General features: G+C 56.9%; 1 long non-coding RNA gene across 1 annotated transcript in view; it reads left to right on the forward strand.

The window, feature by feature from the left end:
• The window catches only part of LOC135310991 (uncharacterized), a 54,080-nt gene that overhangs the window by 30,908 nt on the left and 3,516 nt on the right, over positions 1–19,656 (forward strand). The window contains exons 7-10 of the long non-coding RNA XR_010370901.1: positions 5,089–5,198; positions 16,998–17,189; positions 17,268–17,331; positions 17,448–17,557. This is a non-coding gene — a long non-coding RNA (uncharacterized LOC135310991). The remainder of the gene's footprint in view (positions 1–5,088; positions 5,199–16,997; positions 17,190–17,267; positions 17,332–17,447; positions 17,558–19,656) is intronic.

Here is a 19,656-nt window from a genome sequence, read left to right on the forward strand (position 1 = left end):
GCTGCTATGATTTATTGCCCAGTTTCCTCCCTCTCTGTCTTGCTAGCCCATTGCTGTTGGTTTGTTTTCACTTGTTTCTTCGTTTGTCTCTGTCTGCCTCCCAGTGCCTGATCTTTAATTCCTCCTTCCCCCTAGGCCGCTGTTCCTTTTTTCCATACTACATTGTGTTCTCTTTGGCCTCTTTCTCATTCCTCGGTTCCCTCCTCGCTGCCCTGTGGCCCGTCCCCATTTTATTGTTGCCTCTCTCTCCCTCTCTCTGGCTTCTTGCCCCTGTTTTTTAAATTCCTCCCTCTCTTCCCTGGTGGCCGTGTGATCTTTAGCCTTTCTCCGTCTCTTCCTGCCCAGCTCTCTGTGTCTATTCGTTAATTCTTCCCTCTCTGCCCTGTAGCCTGTAGCTTTTGTCCTTTCTGGCTTCCCCATGTCCCTATTTTAGAATTGTTTCTCTCTCTTCTTTCTGTACGCATTGCGATTCCTTTTGCTCTCCGTCTCCCTTTTGGTGTATTTTCTTTTTCCTCTGGCTCCCTGTCCCTAATTGTTAATTCCCTCCCTGCTCATGCTCTGTACCACGTAGCCCCGTGGTTCGTTTTGTGGTTTTCCCTCCCCGGCCCCTTCCCTCTGTCGTTGGCTGTCTCGGCTCCCTGTCCCTGTGGCTTCTTTCTTCCCTCTCTGCCCTGTTCTTGTCGCTTTTCTTGTCTTTCTCCATCTTGCTCTGTCAGCTTTCTGCCCCTATTCTTCATTCCTCCCTCGCTGTCGTGCTGCCTGCCCCAGGTTCTTTGTGTGTTTCCAGCCTGCTCCTCATCGTTCTTTCTTGGTCTCTGTCCTGCTCTTCCCACTTTCTGCTGCCTCTCTTCCCCTCTCTCTGCTGCTTTTATCTCCACCTCTGACAGGCTCCCTCTCTGTGTTCTAATTCCACGTTCTCTGTCACGTAGACCCGTGCTGTTTGTTTGTCCTCATCTCTCTCTGTCCAGCTCCTTGCTGCTATGATTTATTGCCCAATTTCCTCCCTCTCTGTCTTGCTAGCCCATTGCTGTTGGTTTGTTTTCACTTGTTTCTTCGTTTGTCTCTGTCTGCCTCCCAGTGCCTGATCTTTAATTCCTCCTTCCCCCTAGGCCGCTGTTCCTTTTTTCCATACTACATTGTGTTCTCTTTGGCCTCTTTTCCTTATTCCTCGGTTCCCTCCTCGCTGCCCTGTGGCCCGTCCCCATTTTATTGTTGCCTCTCTCTCCCTCTCTCTGGCTTCTTGCCCCTGTTTTTTAAATTCCTCCCTCTCTTCCCTGGTGGCCGTGTGATCTTTAGCCTTTCTCCGTCTCTTTCTGCCCAGCTCTCTGTGTCTATTCGTTAATTCTTCCCTCTCTGCCCTGTAGCCTGTAGCTTTTGTCCTTTCTGGCTTCCCCATGTCCCTATTTTAGAATTGGTTCTCTTTTCTTTCTGTACGCATTGCGATTCCTTTTGCTCTCCGTCTCCCTTTTGGTGTATTTTCTTTTTCCTCTGGCTCCCTGTCCCTAATTGTTAATTCCCTCCCTGCTCATGCTCTGTACCACGTAGCCCCGTGGTTCGTTTTGTGGTTTTCCCTCCCCGGCCCCTTCCCTCTGTCGTTGGCTGTCTCGGCTCCCTGTCCCTGTGGCTTCTTTCTTCCCTCTCTGCCCTGTTCTTGTCGCTTTTCTTGTCTTTCTCCATCTTGCTCTGTCAGCTTTCTGCCCCTAGTCTTCATTCCTCCCTCGCTGTCGTGCTGCCTGCCCCAGGTTCTTTGTGTGTTTCCAGCCTGCTCCTCATCGTTCTTTCTTGGTCTCTGTCCTGCTCTTCCCACTTTCTGCTGCCTCTCTTCCCCTCTCTCTGCTGCTTTTATCTCCACCTCAGTCAGGCTCCCTGTCCTTCTCTGGCTGTCCTGTTCCCTGCCTTGTGCCTTCTCACTACATGCACACACCCCCCGCCCCGTCCAGCCGCATGCCGCTTTTCTCTTCTCTCTTCCTACTGTCCTGTGCCCTGCTCCTTACCTTTGGTGGCCTCCCCCTCTGCCCAGCAGCCCGTCGCTCCAGGAGCCAGGCAATGGACGGTCCGCTCCCTGCCAAACGAGGACAAGCGTGTGCCGTGCTTTAGCCCCAGCTGGCAACTCTGCACCAGGGAGCTGCTTGCTCACTCCACCCTCAGTGGGCTGGGGGAGAGAGCTGGAAGGGTAAAAGTGAGAAAAATCATGGGTGTTTAATAGGTAGAGCAACAGCTGTGCGTGAAAGCAAAGCAAGGAATTAATTCACTCCTCCTTTTCGGTGGGCAGGTGTTGAGCCTTCTCTGGGAAAGCAGGGCTCTGTCAAGTGTAATGGTTACTTAGGGAGTGAAATGCCGTAGCCCCTAAGGACTCCCCCTTCTTCCCCAGCTGCATGTACTCAGCGTGATGTCAAATGGTATTGAATATCCCTTTGGTCAGTTAGCTGGGAAAGCTTTCCCAGCTGTGTCCTCTCCCAGCTTACTTGCTGGTGGGGCACTGAGAGAACCAGAAGAGGCTCTGACTGTGGAAGCAGTGCTCAGCACATCTCTACATTGTTAACGCTGTTTTGAACATAAATCCAAAACTTATCCTTTCCTAGCTACTATGGAGAAAATGAGCACTATCCTAGCCAAAACCAGCTCCGTGCGGCTCTGGCAATGGCGGCCGAGGTGGCCTGGGGGCAGGGGGAGCTTTGGGGACCCTGAGCCACGAATCGCTCCTGGGACTTGTTACATGCGCGCTGCCTGCACAAACACCTGCCCTCTCCTTTGCCCTCGGGGCTGCGTTTGCGCTCCCTTTGCGTGGGGCAAGGGGCTGTGATGGAGCCCGGGGAGGAGGTGGTGCACTGTGGGGGTGAGGGGAGGGGGCCCCCCGTTGCTGCTGCGCCTCAGCTGTGGGCGGGGTCTGGATGGAGGAGCCCCAGGTGCGGGCAGTGGGGCTGCCGGTGCCGGCTCCTACCTGGAAAAGGGGTGGTGCCCTGCTCCGGGGGGCCAGTGCGAGCCGAGGGCGGGACGGGGCGGAGCTGTGGCCGAGCGTCAGCGGGCTGCGAGTGTAGCGAGGGAGGAGGTGAGCGGGGGCTGGGTGGGGGGCTGCTGCGTGCCGGGTCAAGCCCCGAGGAGGGCTGCGGCGGGGCAGCGGCGGGTCGGAGCGGGCGGTGGGGAGAGCGAGGCTGTGCTGAGGGCTCGGTGGGGCTTCCGGGTGCATCGGCGGGAGGGACGGTGCCCCGCAGGGTGAGAGAGCGGGGAGGGCGGGCTCGCGGCGTGCCGGGAGCTGTAGTCCTTGTGGCGCGCGGCCGCCGGCCCTGTCACGTGGTTCGCCGGGGCGCGGCGGGAGGCGCGGTGTTCCGGCGCTCGGGTGCCGGGCGGCCGTGCCGCGTACGGACCGCGAGGTGTATTTTTGGGGTTGGATTCGTGTTGATTTCTGGGGGCTTCCAGGTGCGGCCGCTCCCCGAGAAGCGGTGAGTTCCCCGAGAGCTGACAGAAGGGAGGAGGATGATGCTCTTTTCCCCTGCCCAGGACGCCTAAGATGGCCGCCTCCCCGGCTCACCGGAGCTCCCCCTCAGCCTCCCCTGGCCCGCCTTGCCCGCGCGCCTGCCCCCCCCCCCTCGCCCCGCGCGCTTGCCCCCCCTCCCTCGCCCCGCGCGCCTGCACCCCCCTCCGGCGCCTGCCCCCCCCACCCCCTCCCCCGCGCGCCTGCCCCCCCCTCCGGCGCCTGCCCCCCCCCCCCCCCTCGCCCCGCGCGCCTGCCCCCCCTCCGGCGCCTGCCCCCCCTCCGGCGCCTGCCCCCCCACACCCCCTCGCGCCTGCCCCCCCTCCGGCGCCTGCCCCCCCCACCCCCTCCCCCGCGCGCCTGCCCCCCCTCCGGCGCCTGCCCCCCCCCACCCCCTCGCCCCGCGCGCCTGCCCCCCCCCCCCTCGCCCCGCGCGCCTGCCCCCCCTCCGGCGCCTGCCCCCCCCCCACCCCCTCGCCCCGCGCGCCTGCCCCCCCCCCCCCCCTCGCCCTGCGCGCTTGGCCCCCCTCCGGCGCCTGCCCCCCCCCCCACCCCCTCGCCCCGCGCACCTGCCCCCCCTCCGGCGCCTGCCCCCCTCGCCCCGCGCGCCTGCCCCCCTTCCGGCGCCTGCCCCCCCCCCCACCCCCTCACCCCGCGCGCCTGCCCCCCCTCCGGCGCCTGCCCCCCCCCCCCCCTCGCCCCGCGCGCCTGCCCCCCCTCCGGCGCCTGTCCCCCCCCCCCCCGCGCGCCTGCCCCTTCCCCCCCTCCCCGCGCGCCTGCCCCCCCCCGCCCTCGCCCCGCGCGCCTGCCCCCCCTCCGGCGCCTGTCCCCCCCCCCCCCGCGCGCCTGCCCCTTCCCCCCCCCCCGCGCGCCTGCCCCTTCCCCCCCTCCCCGCGCGCCTGCCCCCCCCCGCCCTCGCCCCACGCGCCTGCCCCCAGCCCCGGCACCTCTCCTGAAGCGTGCTGCGTAGGCCTAGGCCGTCCCCAGGCCCTGTCGTGAAGGCAGCGAGCCGGCCCTCAAGCGCACTGATTCCCCCTCGGCGCAGGGGCCCTTAGCACTAGCGCAGGGAAGGAGCGGGGGGTCCAGAAGCCCCTGCGCAAGGAGAGGCTTTGGCCAGGGTCGATCGACGGTAATGATGGTCGCTCTTTCTTCTTTCCCTCTCCCAGAGACCTTGCTGCGGACATGGTTGTCTGTCCTTCCCCCGGGGATGCCGTTGACTGTGGCCGTCTCAGGCTCGCGTGGCTTCTCTCTGCCCGGCCTCACCGTCCTCGCAGCGCGGGGGCGAAAAGGGACACACAGAGCCCTTCCCGGCTGTGGACAGGAGCTGCCTCGGCTGAAGCTGGAGACACCAACGAAAGGTAAAGAAGAAGAAATTGAAGGCGCTCTGGCTGACAGCTGCCTTCCTGCCGCAGGCAAGAGAGAGCCTGTCCCTGCAGGTGAGGGAGGGAGGATCCCCCTTCGTAGTCCGCAGCGGGCCAGGCCACCGACGTGCACCGCAGGGTCTGTACGCGTAACCGGGAGTTGGGTACAGGCGTGTAGTGCACGAGCGAGCTAGGCCACGTGCCTAGGAAGCCTCATCTTGTAAGAGCTGTAAGACACCCATGTATTCTCTTTAGGTGGAGGACGGCCTAGAGTCTGGAGCTGCAGAAGAGGCAGGGAGGAGAGAAGGGGAAACAAGCATCTGAACGGCTAAATTGTGCCAGCAGCGCTGAGAGCGAGAGTCACGGTGAGTCCTGGGCCACTGGGGCCCCATTGCCTCTCTTGTGCGTCCTGGGCCCTCCCTGTCTCTCCCCTGGCCCCCTCTCTTTCCTTACCTGCCGCAAAATTTTTTTTTTTGCGCTCCCCCCCCCGCACCGTCTTTCTCCATCTCGCTCTGAGTGGCTCCCTGCCTCCCTGTCTTTTCAGTCCTCCCTCTCTCTGTCCTGTAGCCTGTGGCTACTTTTTCTTTCTCTGCCTCTCTCTGCCTGGCTCTGGCTCTGTTTTTTTGTATTCCTCCTGCTCTGTCCTGTAGCCTGTCGGTATTTTGTCTTTCTCTGGCTCTCTTGGTGTGGCTCCCTGTGTTACTGAAAAACGTGGTAAAATTGGAAACAACTCTGTAACTCCAATTTAGTATTAAAGAGCAGGCATTCTTTATTCACGGCGCCAGATGCACGGGGGATCGCTCCTCCTAACGTGCGTACCTCACGCACCTTTCCCCTACAATTTATAGCTCAAAATTTTACGTAGTCAGACATATTCATTATTGTCCTGTCTACTGATTGGTACAAACTTGCTCTTTCCTTATGTAAATTACTGCGCAGGCTCGGTTGTCCTCTTCTGAGTAGGTGGTGTTACTTGAGTCGGTGGTGGTCCGTGAGTCGGTGGTCGCGATCTTCCCCCTGCCGGAATTACCTTTTACCTTCTTGGCTCTTAATCTTGCCAGTTTTGGCTAGTTTTCTCAGTCCGCTACACGAAACCGCGTTTTGTCATCCTTTTCTGACAGAAGCACATTGCCTATTGTTCTGTTCACATTAATGATTACCTAGGGACTAAAATGCAGATCAACAGATACACTGATTCGTACGCTCCATGTTCCCATAGTGTAACAACGTCTCTGGTTGATTGATTTCATCGCTTTGGTTACACTTGTTCCTGTTGTTCTGTTTCTTCTTTTTTGGCTTTGTGTGATCCTGTTTTTCTCTGCCTCTCACTTTTCCCAGCTCCCCGTCCCTCACTTTTAATGCCCGTTATCCTTCACCAACTCACTCTTCCTTGGTTCCCGTCCCCGTTTCTGAATTCCTCCTGCTTTGCCACGTAGCCCGTGACATTTTCTTAATCTCTCTGTCTGCCTCAACGCTCCCCCCGCGCTTTTTATTCGTCTTCTCTGCTCTGTACCCTGCTACTGTTCTTGCCTTTCTGAGTTCTTCTCTGTCCAGCTCCCTTTCCCTATTCTTGAATTCTTGCTCTTCCTGCACCCGCCGCTGTTCCCTGTGATCTCCATCTCCCTCTGTCCAGCTCCCTGTCCCTAGGTTTTAATTCCTGCCTCTGCCCGCCGTAGCCCGTCTAGATTTTTCTCTCGGCCCCTCTCTGTCCGGCTCCCTCTCTCTGTGTTCTAATTCCACGTTCTCTGTCACGTAGACCCGTGCTGTTTGTTTGTCCTCATCTCTCTCTGTCCAGCTCCTTGCTGCTATGATTTATTGCCCAATTTCCTCCCTCTCTGTCTTGCTAGCCCATTGCTGTTGGTTTGTTTTCACTTGTTTCTTCGTTTGTCTCTGTCTGCCTCCCAGTGCCTGATCTTTAATTCCTCCTTCCCCCTAGGCCGCTGTTCCTTTTTTCCATACTACATTGTGTTCTCTTTGGCCTCTTTCTCATTCCTCGGTTCCCTCCTCGCTGCCCTGTGGCCCGTCCCCATTTTATTGTTGCCTCTCTCTCCCTCTCTCTGGCTTCTTGCCCCTGTTTTTTAAATTCCTCCCTCTCTTCCCTGGTGGCCGTGTGATCTTTAGCCTTTCTCCGTCTCTTTCTGCCCAGCTCTCTGTGTCTATTCGTTAATTCTTCCCTCTCTGCCCTGTAGCCTGTAGCTTTTGTCCTTTCTGGCTTCCCCATGTCCCTATTTTAGAATTGGTTCTCTCTTCTTTCTGTACGCATTGCGATTCCTTTTGCTCTCCGTCTCCCTTTTGGTGTATTTTCTTTTTCCTCTGGCTCCCTGTCCCTAATTGTTAATTCTCTCCCTGCTCATGCTCTGTACCACGTAGCCCCGTGGTTCGTTTTGTGGTGTTCCCTCCCCCGCCCCTTCCCTCTGTCGTTGGCTGTCTCGGCTCCCTGTCCCTGTGGCTTCTTTCTTCCCTCTCTGCCCTGTTCTTGTCGCTTTTCTTGTCTTTCTCCATCTTGCTCTGTCAGCTTTCTGCCCCTAGTCTTCATTCCTCCCTCGCTGTCGTGCTGCCTGCCCCAGGTTCTTTGTGTGTTTCCAGCCTGCTCCTCATCGTTCTTTCTTGGTCTCTGTCCTGCTCTTCCCACTTTCTGCTGCCTCTCTTCCCCTCTCTGCTGCTTTTATCTCCACCTCTGACAGGCTCCCTCTCTGTGTTCTAATTCCACGTTCTCTGTCACGTAGACCCGTGCTGTTTGTTTGTCCTCATCTCTCTCTGTCCAGCTCCTTGCTGCTATGATTTATTGCCCAATTTCCTCCCTCTCTGTCTTGCTAGCCCATTGCTGTTGGTTTGTTTTCACTTGTTTCTTCGTTTGTCTCTGTCTGCCTCCCAGTGCCTGATCTTTAATTCCTCCTTCCCCCTAGGCCGCTGTTCCTTTTTTCCATACTACATTGTGTTCTCTTTGGCCTCTTTCTCATTCCTCGGTTCCCTCCTCGCTGCCCTGTGGCCCGTCCCCATTTTATTGTTGCCTCTCTCTCCCTCTCTCTGGCTTCTTGCCCCTGTTTTTTAAATTCCTCCCTCTCTTCCCTGGTGGCCGTGTGATCTTTAGCCTTTCTCCGTCTCTTTCTGCCCAGCTCTCTGTGTCTATTCGTTAATTCTTCCCTCTCTGCCCTGTAGCCTGTAGCTTTTGTCCTTTCTGGCTTCCCCATGTCCCTATTTTAGAATTGTTTCTCTCTCTTCTTTCTGTACGCATTGCGATTCCTTTTGCTCTCCGTCTCCCTTTTGGTGTATTTTCTTTTTCCTCTGGCTCCCTGTCCCTAATTGTTAATTCCCTCCCTGCTCATGCTCTGTACCACGTAGCCCCATGGTTCGTTTTGTGGTGTTCCCTCCCCGGCCCCTTCCCTCTGTCGTTGGCTGTCTCAGCTCCCTGTCCCTGTGGCTTCTTTCTTCCCTCTCTGCCCTGTTCTTGTCGCTTTTCTTGTCTTTCTCCATCTTGCTCTGTCAGCTTTCTGCCCCTAGTCTTCATTCCTCCCTCGCTGTCGTGCTGCCTGCCCCAGGTTCTTTGTGTGTTTCCAGCCTGCTCCTCATCGTTCTTTCTTGGTCTCTGTCCTGCTCTTCCCTCTTTCTGCTGCCTCTCTTCCCCTCTCTGCTGCTTTTATCTCCACCTCTGACAGGCTCCCTCTCTGTGTTCTAATTCCACGTTCTCTGTCACGTAGACCCGTGCTGTTTGTTTGTCCTCATCTCTCTCTGTCCAGCTCCTTGCTGCTATGATTTATTGCCCAATTTCCTCCCTCTCTGTCTTGCTAGCCCATTGCTGTTGGTTTGTTTTCACTTGTTTCTTCGTTTGTCTCTGTCTGCCTCCCAGTGCCTGATCTTTAATTCCTCCTTCCCCCTAGGCCGCTGTTCCTTTTTTCCATACTACATTGTGTTCTCTTTGGCCTCTTTCTCATTCCTCGGTTCCCTCCTCGCTGCCCTGTGGCCCGTCCCCATTTTATTGTTGCCTCTCTCTCCCTCTCTCTGGCTTCTTGCCCCTGTTTTTTAAATTCCTCCCTCTCTTCCCTGGTGGCCGTGTGATCTTTAGCCTTTCTCCGTCTCTTTCTGCCCAGCTCTCTGTGTCTATTCATTAATTCTTCCCTCTCTGCCCTGTAGCCTGTAGCTTTTGTCCTTTCTGGCTTCCCCATGTCCCTATTTTAGAATTGTTTCTCTCTTCTTTCTGTACGCATTGCGATTCCTGTTGCTCTCCGTCTCCCTTTTGGTGTATTTTCTTTTTCCTCTGGCTCCCTGTCCCTAATTGTTAATTCCCTCCCTGCTCATGCTCTGTACCACGTAGCCCCATGGTTCGTTTTGTGGTTTTCCCTCCCCGGCCCCTTCCCTCTGTCGTTGGCTGTCTAGGCTCCCTGTCCCTGTGGCTTCTTTCTTCCCTCTCTGCCCTGTTCTTGTCGCTTTTCTTGTCTTTCTCCATCTTGCTCTGTCAGCTTTCTGCCCCTATTCTTCATTCCTCCCTCGCTGTCGTGCTGCCTGCCCCAGGTTCTTTGTGTGTTTCCAGCCTGCTCCTCATCGTTCTTTCTTGGTCTCTGTCCTGCTCTTCCCACTTTCTGCTGCCTCTCTTCCCCTCTCTGCTGCTTTTATCTCCACCTCTGACAGGCTCCCTCTCTGTGTTCTAATTCCACGTTCTCTGTCACGTAGACCCGTGCTGTTTGTTTGTCCTCATCTCTCTCTGTCCAGCTCCTTGCTGCTATGATTTATTGCCCAATTTCCTCCCTCTCTGTCTTGCTAGCCCATTGCTGTTGGTTTGTTTTCACTTGTTTCTTCGTTTGTCTCTGTCTGCCTCCCAGTGCCTGATCTTTAATTCCTCCTTCCCCCTAGGCCGCTGTTCCTTTTTTCCATACTACATTGTGTTCTCTTTGGCCTCTTTCTCATTCCTCGGTTCCCTCCTCGCTGCCCTGTGGCCCGTCCCCATTTTATTGTTGCATCTCTCTCCCTCTCTCTGGCTTCTTGCCCCTGTTTTTTAAATTCCTCCCTCTCTTCCCTGGTGGCCGTGTGATCTTTAGCCTTTCTCCGTCTCTTTCTGCCCAGCTCTCTGTGTCTATTCGTTAATTCTTCCCTCTCTGCCCTGTAGCCTGTAGCTTTTGTCCTTTCTGGCTTCCCCATGTCCCTATTTTAGAATTGGTTCTCTCTTCTTTCTGTACGCATTGCGATTCCTTTTGCTCTCCGTCTCCCTTTTGGTGTATTTTCTTTTTCCTCTGGCTCCCTGTCCCTAATTGTTAATTCTCTCCCTGCTCATGCTCTGTACCACATAGCCCCGTGGTTCGTTTTGTGGTGTTCCCTCCCCCGCCCCTTCCCTCTGTCGTTGGCTGTCTCGGCTCCCTGTCCCTGTGGCTTCTTTCTTCCCTCTCTGCCCTGTTCTTGTCGCTTTTCTTGTCTTTCTCCATCTTGCTCTGTCAGCTTTCTGCCCCTAGTCTTCATTCCTCCCTCGCTGTCGTGCTGCCTGCCCCAGGTTCTTTGTGTGTTTCCAGCCTGCTCCTCATCGTTCTTTCTTGGTCTCTGTCCTGCTCTTCCCTCTTTCTGCTGCCTGTCTTCCCCTCTCTGCTGCTTTTATCTCCACCTCTGACAGGCTCCCTCTCTGTGTTCTAATTCCACGTTCTCTGTCACGTAGACCCGTGCTGTTTGTTTGTCCTCATCTCTCTCTGTCCAGCTCCTTGCTGCTATGATTTATTGCCCAATTTCCTCCCTCTCTGTCTTGCTAGCCCATTGCTGTTGGTTTGTTTTCACTTGTTTCTTCGTTTGTCTCTGTCTGCCTCCCAGTGCCTGATCTTTAATTCCTCCTTCCCCCTAGGCCGCTGTTCCTTTTTTCCATACTACATTGTGTTCTCTTTGGCATCTTTTCCTTATTCCTCGGTTCCCTCCTCGCTGCCCTGTGGACCGTCCCCATTTTATTGTTGCCTCTCTCTCCCTCTCTCTGGCTTCTTGCCCCTGTTTTTTAAATTCCTCCCTCTCTTCCCTGGTGGCCGTGTGATCTTTAGCCTTTCTCCGTCTCTTTCTGCCCAGCTCTCTGTGTCTATTCGTTAATTCTTCCCTCTCTGCCCTGTAGCCTGTAGCTTGTGTCCTTTCTGGCTTCCCCATGTCCCTATTTTAGAACTGGTTCTCTCGTCTTTCTGTACGCAATGCGATTCCTTTTGCTCTCCGTCTCCCTTTTGGTGTATTTTCTTTTTCCTCTGGCTCCCTGTCCCTAATTGTTAATTCCCTCCCTGCTCATGCTCTGTACCACGTAGCCCCGTTGTTTGTTTTGTGGTGTTCCCTCCCCGGCCCCTTCCCTCCGTCGTTGCCTGTCTCGGCTCCCTGTCCCTGTGGCTTCTTTCTTCCCTCTCTGCCCTGTTCTTGTCGCTTTTCTTGTCTTTCTCCATCTTGCTCTGTCAGCTTTCTGCCCCTAGTCTTCATTCCTCCCTCGCTGTCGTGCTGCCTGCCCCAGGTTCTTTGTGTGTTTCCAGCCTGCTCCTCATCGTTCTTTCTTGGTCTCTGTCCTGCTCTTCCCTCTTTCTGCTGCCTCTCTTCCCCTCTCTGCTGCTTTTATCTCCACCTCTGACAGGCTCCCTCTCTGTGTTCTAATTCCACGTTCTCTGTCACGTAGACCCGTGCTGTTTGTTTGTCCTCATCTCTCTCTGTCCAGCTCCTTGCTGCTATGATTTATTGCCCAATTTCCTCCCTCTCTGTCTTGCTAGCCCATTGCTGTTGGTTTGTTTTCACTTGTTTCTTCGTTTGTCTCTGTCTGCCTCCCAGTGCCTGATCTTTAATTCCTCCTTCCCCCTAGGCCGCTGTTCCTTTTTTCCATACTACATTGTGTTCTCTTTGGCCTCTTTCTCATTCCTCGGTTCCCTCCTCGCTGCCCTGTGGCCCGTCCCCATTTTATTGTTGCCTCTCTCTCCCTCTCTCTGGCTTCTTGCCCCTGTTTTTTAAATTCCTCCCTCTCTTCCCTGGTGGCCGTGTGATCTTTAGCCTTTCTCCGTCTCTTCCTGCCCAGCTCTCTGTGTCTATTCGTTAATTCTTCCCTCTCTGCCCTGTAGCCTGTAGCTTGTGTCCTTTCTGGCTTCCCCATGTCCCTATTTTAGAACTGGTTCTCTCTCTTCTTTCTGTACGCAATGCGATTCCTTTTGCTCTCCGTCTCCCTTTTGGTGTATTTTCTTTTTCCTCTGGCTCCCTGTCCCTAATTGTTAATTCTCTCCCTGCTCATGCTCTGTACCACGTAGCCCCGTGGTTTGTTTTGTGGTGTTCCCTCCCCCGCCCCTTCCCTCCGTCGTTGCCTGTCTCGGCTCCCTGTCCCTGTGGCTTCTTTCTTCCCTCTCTGCCCTGTTCTTGTCGCTTTTCTTGTCTTTCTCCATCTTGCTCTGTCAGCTTTCTGCCCCTAGTCTTCATTCCTCCCTCGCTGTCGTGCTGCCTGCCCCAGGTTCTTTGTGTGTTTCCAGCCTGCTCCTCATCGTTCTTTCTTGGTCTCTGTCCTGCTCTTCCCACTTTCTGCTGCCTCTCTTCCCCTCTCTCTGCTGCTTTTATCTCCACCTCTGACAGGCTCCCTCTCTGTGTTCTAATTCCACGTTCTCTGTCACGTAGACCCGTGCTGTTTGTTTGTCCTCATCTCTCTCTGTCCAGCTCCTTGCTGCTATGATTTATTGCCCAATTTCCTCCCTCTCTGTCTTGCTAGCCCATTGCTGTTGGTTTTTCTTCGTTTGTCTCTGTCTGCCTCCCAGTGCCTGATCTTTAATTCCTCCTTCCCCATAGGCCGCTGTTCCTTTTTTCCATACTACATTGTGTTCTCTTTGGCATCTTTTCCTTATTCCTCGGTTCCCTCCTCGCTGCCCTGTGGACAGTCCCCATTTATTGTTGCCTCTCCCTCCCTCTCTCTGGCTTCTTACCCCTGTTTTTTAAATTCCTCCCTCTCTTCCCTGGTGGCCGTGAGATCTTTAGCCTTTCTCCGTCTCTTTCTGCCCAGCTCTCTGTGTCTATTCGTTAATTCTTCCCTCTCTGCCCTGTAGCCTGTAGCTTGTGTCCTTTCTGGCTTCCCCATGTCCCTATTTTAGAATTGTTTCTCTCTCTTCTTTCTGTACGCATTGCGATTCCTTTTGCTCTCCATCTCCCTTTTGGTGTATTTTCTTTTTCCTCTGGCTCCCTGTCCCTAATTGTTAATTCTCTCCCCGCTCATGCTCTGTACCACGTAGCCCCGTGGTTCGTTTTGTGGTGTTCCCTTCCCTCCGTCGTTGCCTGTCTCGGCTCCCTGTCCCTGTGGCTTCTTACTTCCCTCTCTGCCCTGTTCTTGTCGCTTTTCTTGTCTTTCTCCATCTTGCTCTGTCAGCTTTCTGCCCCTAGTCTTCATTCCTCCCTCGCTGTCGTGCTGCCTGCCCCAGGTTCTTTGTGTGTTTCCAGCCTGCTCCTCATCGTTCTTTCTTGGTCTCTGTCCTGCTCTTCCCTCTTTCTGCTGCCTCTCTTCCCCTCTCTGCTGCTTTTATCTCCACCTCTGACAGGCTCCCTCTCTGTGTTCTAATTCCACGGTCTCTGTCACGTAGACCCGTGCTGTTTGTTTGTCCTCATCTCTCTCTGTCCAGCTCCTTGCTGCTATGATTTATTGCCCAATTTCCTCCCTCTCTGTCTTGCTAGCCCATTGCTGTTGGTTTGTTTTCACTTGTTTCTTCGTTTGTCTCTGTCTGCCTCCCAGTGCCTGATCTTTAATTCCTCCTTCCCCCTAGGCCGCTGTTCCTTTTTTCCATACTACATTGTGTTCTCTTTGGCCTCTTTCTCATTCCTCGGTTCCCTCCTCGCTGCCCTGTGGACCGTCCCCATTTTATTGTTGCCTCTCCCTCCCTCTCTCTGGCTTCTTGCCCCTGTTTTTTAAATTCCTCCCTCTCTTCCCTGGTGGCCGTGTGATCTTTAGCCTTTCTCCGTCTCTTCCTGCCCAGCTCTCTGTGTCTATTCGTTAATTCTTTCCTCTCTGCCCTGTAGCCTGTAGCTTGTGTCCTTTCTGGCTTCCCCATGTCCCTATTTTAGAATTGGTTCTCTCTCTTCTTTCTGTACGCATTGCGATTCCTTTTGCTCTCCATCTCCCTTTTGGTGTATTTTCTTTTTCCTCTGGCTCCCTGTCCCTAATTGTTAATTCTCTCCCTGCTCATGCTCTGTACCACGTAGCCCCGTGGTTCGTTTTGTGGTGTTCCCTTCCCTCCGTCGTTGCCTGTCTCGGCTCCCTGTCCCTGTGGCTTCTTACTTCCCTCTCTGCCCTGTTCTTGTCGCTTTTCTTGTCTTTCTCCATCTTGCTCTGTCAGCTTTCTGCCCCTAGTCTTCATTCCTCCCTCGCTGTCGTGCTGCCTGCCCCAGGTTCTTTGTGTGTTTCCAGCCTGCTCCTCATCGTTCTTTCTTGGTCTCTGTCCTGCTCTTCCCACTTTCTGCTGCCTCTCTTCCCCTCTCTCTGCTGCTTTTATCTCCACCTCTGTCAGGCTCCCTGTCCTTCTCTGGCTGTCCTGTTCCCTGCCTTGTGCCTTCTCACTACATGCACACACCCCCCCCGCCCCGTCCAGCCGCATGCCGCTTTTCTCTTCTCTCTTCCTACTGTCCTGTGCCCTGCTCCTCACCTTTGGTGGCCTCCCCCTCTGCCCAGCAGCCCGTCGCTCCAGGAGCCAGGCAATGGACGGTCCGCTCCCTGCCAAACGAGGACAAGCGTGTGCCGTGGTTTAGCCCCAGCTGGCAACTCTGCACCAGGGAGCTGCTTGCTCACTCCACCCTCAGTGGGCTGGGGGAGAGAGCTGGAAGGGTAAAAGTGAGAAAAATCATGGGTGTTTAATAGGTAGAGCAACAGCTGTGCGTGAAAGCAAAGCAAGGAATTAATTCACTCCTCCTTTTCGGTGGGCAGGTGTTGAGCCTTCTCTGGGAAAGCAGGGCTCTGTCAAGTGTAATGGTTACTTAGGGAGTGAAATGCCGTAGCCCCTAAGGACTCCCCCTTCTTCCCCAGCTGCATGTACTCAGCGTGATGTCAAATGGTATTGAATATCCCTTTGGTCAGTTAGCTGGGAAAGCTTTCCCAGCTGTGTCCTCTCCCAGCTTACTTGCTGGTGGGGCACTGAGAGAACCAGAAGAGGCTCTGACTGTGGAAGCAGTGCTCAGCACATCTCTACATTGTTAACGCTGTTTTGAACATAAATCCAAAACTTATCCTTTCCTAGCTACTATGGAGAAAATGAGCACTATCCTAGCCAAAACCAGCTCCGTGCGGCTCTGGCAATGGCGGCCGAGGTGGCCTGGGGGCAGGGGGAGCTTTGGGGACCCTGAGCCACGAATCGCTCCTGGGACTTGTTACATGCGCGCTGCCTGCACAAACACCTGCCCTCTCCTTTGCCCTCGGGGCTGCGTTTGCGCTCCCTTTGCGTGGGGCAAGGGGCTGTGATGGAGCCCGGGGAGGAGGTGGTGCACTGTGGGGGTGAGGGGAGGGGGCCCCCCGTTGCTGCTGCGCCTCAGCTGTGGGCGGGGTCTGGATGGAGGAGCCCCAGGTGCGGGCAGTGGGGCTGCCGGTGCCGGCTCCTACCTGGAAAAGGGGTGGTGCCCTGCTCCGGGGGGCCAGTGCGAGCCGAGGGCGGGACGGGGCGGAGCTGTGGCCGAGCGTCAGCGGGCTGCGAGTGTAGCGAGGGGAGGAGGTGAGCGGGGGCTGGGTGGGGGGCCGCTGCGTGCCGGGTCAAGCCCCGAGGAGGGCTGCGGCGGGGCAGCGGCGGGTCGGAGCGGGCGGTGGGGAGAGCGAGGCTGTGCTGAGGGCTCGGTGGGGCTTCCGGGTGGATCGGCGGGAGGGACGGTGCCCCGCAGGGTGAGAGAGCGGGGAGGGCGGGCTCGCGGCGTGCCGGGAGCTGTAGTCCTTGTGGCGCGCGGCCGCCGGCCCTGTCACGTGGTTCGCCGGGGCGCGGCGGGAGGCGCGGTGTTCCGGCGCTCGGGTGCCGGGCGGCCGTGCCGCGTACGGACCGCGAGGTGCATTTTTGGGGTTGGATTCGTGTTGATTTCTGGGGGCTTCCAGGTGCGGCCGCTCCCCGAGAAGCGGTGAGTTCCCCGAGAGCTGACAGAAGGGAGGAGGATGATGCTCTTTTCCCCTGCCCAGGACGCCTAAGATGGCCGCCTCCCCGGCTCACCGGAGCTCCCCCTCAGCCTCCCCTGGCCCGCCTTGCCCGCGCGCCTGCCCCCCCCGCCCCGCGCGCTTGCCCCCCCTCCCTCGCCCCGCGCGCCTGCCCCCCCCACCCCCTCCCCCGCGCGCCTGCCCCCCCCTCCGGCGCCTGCCCCCCCCCACCCCCTCGCCCCGCGCGCCTGCCCCCCCTCCGGCGCCTGCGCCCCACCGTCGCCCCTCGCGCCTGCCCCCCCTCCGGCGCCTGCCCCCCCCACCCCGTCGCCCCGCGCGCCTGCCCCCCCTCCGGCGCCTGCCCCCCCCTCCGGCGCCTGCCCCCCCCCACCCCCCTCGCCCCGCGCGCCTGCCCCCCCCTCCGGCGCCTGCCCCCCCCACCCCCTCGCGCCTGCCCCCCCTCCGGCGCCTGCCCCCCCCACCCCATCGCGCCTGCCCCCCCTCCGGCGCCTGCCCCCCCCCACCCCCTCGCGCCTGCCCCCCCTCCGGCGCCTGCCCCCCCCCCACCCCCTCGCCCTGCGCTTGGCCCCCCTCCGGCGCCTGCCCCCCCCCCCACCCCCTCTCCCCGCGCGCCTGCCCCCCCTCCGGCGCCTGCCCCCCCCCCACCCCCTCGCCCCGCGCGCCTGCCCCCCTTCCGGCGCCTGCCCCCCCCCCCACCCCCTCACCCCGCGCGCCTGCCCCCCCTCCGGCGCCTGCCCCCCCCTCCGGCGCCTGCCCCCCCCCCCCCGCGCACCTGCCCCTGCCCCCCCTCCGGCGCCTGCCCCTTCCCCCCCTCCCCGCGCGCCTGCCCCCCCCCCGCCCTCGCCCCACGCGCCTGCCCGCAGCCCCGGCACCTCTCCTGAAGCGTGCTGCGTAGGCCTAGGCCGTCCCCAGGCCCTGTCGTGAAGGCAGCGAGCCGGCCCTCAAGCGCACTGGATTCCCCCTCGGCGCAGGGGCCCTTAGCACTAGCGCAGGGAAGGAGCGGGGGGTCCAGAAGCCCCCTGCGCAAGGAGAGGCTTTGGCCAGGGTCGATCGACGGTAATGATGGTCGCTCTTTCTTCTTTCCCTCTCCCAGAGACCTTGCTGCGGACGTGGTTGTCTGTCCTTCCCCCGGGGATGCCGTTGACTGTGGCCGTCTCAGGCTCGCGTGGCTTCTCTCTGCCCGGCCTCGCCGTCCTCGCAGCGCGGGGCTCAAAAGGGATAGACAAAGCCCTTCCCGGCTGTGGACAGGACCTGCCTCAGCTGAAGCTGGAGACACCAACGAAAGGTAAAGAAGAAGAAATTGAAGGCGCTCTGGCTGACAGCTGCCTTCCTGCCGCAGGCAAGAGAGAGCCTGTCCCTGCAGGTGAGGGAGGAAGGATCCCCCTTCGTAGTCCGCAGCGGGCCAGGCCACCGACGTGCACCGCAGGGTCTGTACGCGTAACCCGGAGTTCGGTACGGGCGTGTAGTGCACGAGCGAGCTAGGCCACGTGCCTAGGAAGCCTCATCTTGTAAGAGCTGTAAGACACCCATGTATTCTCTTTAGGTGGAGGATGGCCTAGAGTCTGGAGCTGCAGAAGAGGCAGGGAGGAGAGAAGGGGAAACAAGCATCTGAACGGCTAAATTGTGCCAGCAGCGCTGAGAGCGAGAGTCACGGTGAGTCCTGGGCCACTGGGGCCCCATTGCCTCTCTTGTGCATCCTGGGCCCTCCCTGTCTCTCCCCTGGCCCCCTCTCTTTCCTTACCTGCTGCAAAATTTTTTTTTTTGCGCTCCCCCCCCCGCACAGTCTTTCTCCATCTCGCTCTGAGTGGCTCCCTGCCTCCCTGTCTTTTCAGTCCTCCCTCTCTCTGTCCTGTAGCCTGTGGCTACTTTTTCTTTCTCTCCCTCTCTCTCCCTGGCTCTGGCTCTGTTTTTTTGTATTCCTCCTGCTCTGTCCTGTAGCCTGTCGGTATTTTGTCTTTCTCTGGCTCTCTTGGTGTGACTCCCTGTGTTACTGAAAAACGTGGTAAAATTGGAAACAACTCTGTAACTCCAATTTAGTATTAAAGAGCAGGCATTCTTTATTCACGGCGCCAGATGCACGGGGGATCGCTCCTCCTAACGTGCGTACCTCACGCACCTTTCCCCTACAATTTATAGCTCAAAATTTTACGTAGTCAGACATATTCATTATTGTCCTGTCTACTGATTGGTACAAACTTGCTCTTTCCTTATGTAAATTACTGCGCAGGCTCGGTTGTCCTCTTCTGAGTAGGTGGTGTTACTTGAGTCGGTGGTGGTCCGTGAGTCGGTGGTCGCGATCTTCCCCCTGCCGGAATTACCTTTTACCTTCTTGGCTCTTAATCTTGCCAGTCTTGGCTAGTTTTCTCAGTCCGCTACACGAAACCGCGTTTTGTCATCCTTTTCTGACAGAAGCACATTGCCTATTGTTCTGTTCACATTAATGATTACCTAGGGACTAAAATGCAGATCAACAGATACACTGATTCGTACGCTCCATGTTCCCATAGTGTAACAACGTCTCTGGTTGATTGATTTCATCGCTTTGGTTACACTTGTTCCTGTTGTTCTGTTTCTTCTTTTTTGGCTTTGTGTGATCCTGTTTTTCTCTGCCTCTCGCTTTTCCCAGCTCCCCGTCCCTCACTTTTAATGCCCGTTATCCTTCACCAACTCACTCTTCCTTGGTTCCCGTCCCCGTTTCTGAATTCCTCCTGCTTTGCCACGTAGCCCGTGACATTTTCTTAATCTCTCTGTCTGCCTCAACGCTCCCCCCGCGCTTTTTATTCGTCTTCTCTGCTCTGTACCCTGCTACTGTTCTTGCCTTTCTGAGTTCTTCTCTGTCCAGCTCCCTTTCCCTATTCTTGAATTCTTGCTCTTCCTGCACCCGCCGCTGTTCCCTGTGATCTCCATCTCCCTCTGTCCAGCTCCCTGTCCCTAGGTTTTAATTCCTGCCTCTGCCCGCCGTAGCCCGTCTAGATTTTTCTCTCGGCCCCTCTCTGTCCGGCTCCCTCTCTCTGTGTTCTAATTCCACGTTCTCTGTCACGTAGACCCGTGCTGTTTGTTTGTCCTCATCTCTCTCTGTCCAGCTCCTTGCTGCTATGATTTATTGCCCAATTTCCTCCCTCTCTGTCTTGCTAGCCCATTGCTGTTGGTTTGTTTTCACTTGTTTCTTCGTTTGTCTCTGTCTGCCTCCCAGTGCCTGATCTTTAATTCCTCCTTCCCCCTAGGCCGCTGTTCCTTTTTTCCATACTACATTGTGTTCTCTTTGGCCTCTTTCTCATTCCTCGGTTCCCTCCTCGCTGCCCTGTGGCCCGTCCCCATTTTATTGTTGCCTCTCTCTCCCTCTCTCTGGCTTCTTGCCCCTGTTTTTTAAATTCCTCCCTCTCTTCCCTGGTGGCCGTGTGATCTTTAGCCTTTCTCCGTCTCTTTCTGCCCAGCTCTCTGTGTCTATTCGTTAATTCTTCCCTCTCTGCCCTGTAGCCTGTAGCTTTTGTCCTTTCTGGCTTCCCCATGTCCCTATTTTAGAATTGGTTCTCTCTCTTCTTTCTGTACGGATTGCGATTCCTTTTGCTCTCCATCTCCCTTTTGGTGTATTTTCTTTTTCCTCTGGCTCCCTGTCCCTAATTGTTAATTCTCTCCCTGCTCATGCTCTGTACCACGTAGCCCCGTGGTTCGTTTTGTGGTGTTCCCTTCCCTCCGTCGTTGCCTGTCTCGGCTCCCTGTCCCTGTGGCTTCTTACTTCCCTCTCTGCCCTG

Source organism: Phalacrocorax carbo, unplaced genomic scaffold (genome assembly GCF_963921805.1).
Source record: "Phalacrocorax carbo unplaced genomic scaffold, bPhaCar2.1 SCAFFOLD_77, whole genome shotgun sequence".
In the NCBI taxonomy this organism is placed as follows: Eukaryota; Metazoa; Chordata; class Aves; order Suliformes; family Phalacrocoracidae; genus Phalacrocorax; species Phalacrocorax carbo.